Raw genomic sequence first — 4,423 nt, 5'->3', positions numbered from 1 at the left:
GCAATTGGTATCTCGTTATACCCTAAATAACCATTAAGAAAATAGTAAAAACCATATCCTGCAATTCTTTCCAACATTTGATCAGTAAATGGTAAAGGAAAATGATCTTTTCTTGTATCATCATTGTGACGTCTGTAATCAATACAGACCCTCCATCCTGTGACAGTCCTGGTAGGTATGTGTTCATTACTTTCATTTCTTATAATAGTCATACCTCCTTTCTTTGGTACTACCTGAACAAGGCTTACCCAAGGGCTGTCTGAAATTGGGTAAATGATACATACCGCTAAAAGCTTTACAATCTCTTTTTTCACCACTTCTTGCATTGCTGGATTAAATATCCTTTGGGCTGGACTATTGGCTTGTAGTTATCCTCCATGAGGATTCTGTGTGTACAAACAGCTGGATTAATCCCTTTGATATCTTCTACAGTCCACCCCAAGGCTCCTTTTTGTGCTTTCAATACTTCAATCAGTTTTTCTTTTTGTCCTGTAGTAAGAGAAGATGAAATAATTACTGGAAATAATTCTTCCTCGGGATAAATATATTTTAAATGAGATGGGAGAATTTTGAGTTCAATTTTTTGTTGAACTTGTTCTGGTTGCATCTCCTCAACTTTAGAATCTTTTTCTAATATTTCAGCTTCTCTTCTGATGATGGGATCACCATCATGTGTGGTGTCGGATTTGTCCAAACATCTTTCCATTGGGTCTGGAATTAATTAATCATCTTTGAATTCATCTGTAAGATAACTAATAATGTCAATTGAAAAACACAAAGATGATGCCTCATCTCTTGAAAATCTTAGTATCTTTTGCATATATAAATGACTCTTTCTTCATCAACTCTTAAAATTAGTTTTCCTTGATGGACGTCTATGATTGCTCTACCTGTATCAAGAAAAGGTCTACCCTAAATTATCGGTACATCAGGACATTCCTTCATTTCAAGTACTATGAAATCCACAGGAAAAGAAACCTATCTACTCTTACAAGTACATTTTCAATTATTTCCTTAGGTGTCTTAGTACTTTGATTTGCAAACTGAAGAGAAATACATATATCTTTCATTTCACCTAGATTCAATTTTCTAAAGATAGAAAATGGCATCAAATTTATTGAAGCTCTAGAATAACAAAGTGCTTTTTCAAAGTATACTCCTCCCAAAGTGCATAGAATTGTAAAACTGCCTGGCTCACCAAGTTTTTGTGGTAGCTTATTTTGAAATATAGCACTGCATTTTTCAGTAAGCATTACATCAAAAACTTCTTCCAATTTTCTTTTTCTTGACAAAATTTCTTTTAAAAATTTGGCATATGAAGGCATTTGCAATAAAGCATCAGTGAATGGATATTGATGTGAATCTGTTTTAAAATCTCGAAATATTTTGCAAATTGACCCTCAAGATTTTCTCTTTTCATTTTTTATGGAAAACAAATTGTCACGGGGAGAGGAGTCAATTTTTCAATATTCTCTTCTTCTTTTATATTGACTTCTTTCTCCTCTGATGGTTCGGATGGTTTTTCAACATTCTTACCATTGTCTACTTGTTATTCTGGTTGGTTTTTTTCATGTCTGTCTCCTTAAGGTTCATCGAGTTCCTTACCTGACCGTAAGGTAATGGCCTTAAGGTGCTCTTTTGGGTTTTTCTCGGTATTGCTTGGTAAGGGGCCCTGAATCTTTTCTGATGCTAGAGGCTGCCAATTGGCTCAACTAAATTTTCAGATTTTTGATGGAAGAATTATGGCTATCCATCTTTTCATCAATGACCTTTATGTACTTGTACAAAAGGTCATCAAAACTAGGAAGGGCTTGTTAAGGCCTTTGCTAATATGGAGTTGCTTGCTGATAAGGTTTGAAGTTTGATTGACCATGGTTTGGTTTCTGGTATCCAGGTAGACCCTATATTTGTTGCTTCTGGAAGCTTTGAGAGTTCTAAGAACCATTTGGATTGGTCTATTGAAAACCTGGATGTTTTTGTGCCATTGGACTTCCAAAAGGATATTGATTGTAACCGAGATATTGACATGTTCATCATTGTGATTGATTTCTTGACATTCATGGTTCTGATAGTTGTTGTGTATCACCTGAAAAGATTCAAACTTTTGTGCCAAAGAAATAATTTATTGTGTTAGGGTATTTAAAGCGTCTGCCTGATTTACGGTAGCAGCCTTCTTGATGATTACACGCTCAGATGGCCATTGGATGGCATTCTCAGAAATTTTATTCAATAATAGCAATGCTTCCTCTGTGATTTTTCCCATTACAGAACCTCCTGCATCTGCATCTGTCACATTTCTAGAAGAGGGTTTTAACCTGTGATAAAAAATATACAACTGCATATGTTAAGGAATATCATGATGTGGATATTTTCTTAACATTGCCTTTAATCTTTCCCAAGCTTGATATACTGACTCAATGTCAGTCTGCAAGAAATTAGATATGTCTTGTCTGAACTTTGTGGTTTTAGCTGGAGAAAAATATTTGTTCAAAAAATTTTGAGTCACCTGATCCCATGTGGTAATAGATTCTTAAAGCAAACTTCGCAACCAAGTCTTGGCGTATCCTTTTAAAAAAAAGGGAAATAGCCTTAACTTGATTGATTTAGGAGATACTCCATTATATTTAGTAGTTTCAGCAAGTTTCAGAAAATCAATTAAATGACGGTGTGGATTTTCACTTGAATCTCCAGTGAAGATACAAGATTGTTGAATTGTTTGAATCAGGCCGGTCCTAATTTCAAAGTTGTTGGCTGCCACTGGGAGTTTTCTGACACTAGATTCACAGTTGAAGTGGTCTGGTCTAGCAAATCTCACTGGCCTTGGCGCCACTTCATCAAATTGTTTATCTACATGGGCTGGTGGTGGAATTTCCAGTGGGTTGCGCTCTTCTACTTCTTGATTCTCCATTCCTTCATAAGTTATGCTTTGAGAAGATAATGCCTGTCCTTTCCTGCGCAATCGAAAAGATCTTTCAATTTCAGGATCATAATTGACCAACTCTTTTGTAGAAGAGCGGGTCATAAACTACTCAAAAATCTTAAAAAACAAATTGAACTTAACTCCTAAAGTGGTAGTAGTAGTACTTAAAAGAAAACAATTAAAAGAAAGTGATGAATAACAAGGACAACAAAAAAAAAAAAAAATAGTAGTATGATAATTTTATTATTATTGTATACGATAATAGTAATTATATTAGTACTAATTGGCAATAGATGTAATGAAAAATAAATGGTAAACGAAATCAGTAATTAGTAATAGAAATAACGATGGAAAATGATAATATAATACTAATATAGAATATAGTTACAAGTAGTACTAGTATTAATAATAGTGACTGCTATGCTGTAATGATGATAAGAAGGATATATGCTAATAACACTTCTATAGGATGTTAGTACTTGTAATAGTAATAGTTACAACAGTAATATTTAGTAAATACTGATAACAAAGATAATAATACTAATAGTAAGTTCCCAAATTTGTAACAAAATATTTAATCTAAAGTAGACTTATGCCAATCCCGGCAACGGCGCCAAAATTTAACGAGACCAATGTGCATAGGATTTTTCTGCTCGTACTCAGTCAAATTTTAGTATAGTTTATGATATCGTCCCACATAGATTGGTAAATCTAGGCTACAGACTTTAATATTTTTACTACTATTTGAGAGAACCGAATTGAAGAAAGGTGAGTGACGTTTTAAAACTTATTAATTACTTAAAGCAAAACAAACAACTTCCGAAAGATTCACAATTTAAAAAGTGTTGGGAATCATTGAATTCACTTGATAATATTATTACAATAAAATCTCAATTTCTACAGGTATTTCTCTAAAGAATAATTACTTATTGCTCACTAAGAAAAAGTCAATTAATAGCACTCTGTGAGGTTATGTAATTAATTGAGTTAAAACTAGTGACGATCAAACCGAAATATTTTCTTGCTTGAATTGTGCTAAAAGATAGTAAAAACTTTGTGAGAATATTTTTACTAAAAATCAGTAATCTTGCCTACAATAATTCTTCCGTGATAATTAAAATTGAGACAAACAAGATTATAGATTTGAAATAAGAGTTTTACAAAACATTATTCTCACTCTACTATCTTATTCATTGGTTATTATATATTAATTTTGCTCCATGAAAATTACAAAATTAATATAAGAATAACTTAAAGAAAATATATAGAAGTGATAATAATGACTAATTAGAAACCATTATTTCAGCACAGTATAAATTATAAAAAGAAAACTTCAAGCCAAGGATGTATTAAAACTGAAATAATATTATAAAAATATTTATCAAGCTTCATCAACTATCCCAACAAACGAGATTACTCCATTATGGAGTATTTAAATCTCACAACAAAAAGGAATTCTAGAATATTACCAATACTGTTAGAAAATCCAAAAGCTTAGAAGAA

At 32.4% G+C, this 4,423-nt stretch overlaps 1 non-coding gene across 1 annotated transcript; it reads left to right on the top strand.

The window, feature by feature from the left end:
• Positions 1–2,351: 2,351 nt before the first annotated feature.
• LOC117274666 (small nucleolar RNA R71) lies at positions 2,352–2,458 on the top strand. Its single transcript, XR_004504811.1, has one exon. It is a non-coding gene; the product is annotated as a small nucleolar RNA R71 (small nucleolar RNA).
• Positions 2,459–4,423: the final 1,965 nt, after the last annotated feature.

The sequence above is a fragment of the Nicotiana tomentosiformis genome, chromosome 3 (genome assembly GCF_000390325.3).
Source record: "Nicotiana tomentosiformis chromosome 3, ASM39032v3, whole genome shotgun sequence".
NCBI classification, from domain to species: Eukaryota; Viridiplantae; Streptophyta; class Magnoliopsida; order Solanales; family Solanaceae; genus Nicotiana; species Nicotiana tomentosiformis.
The sequence above is the reverse complement of the archived record's forward strand: the minus strand, read 5'-3'. Positions and strand labels throughout refer to the sequence as shown.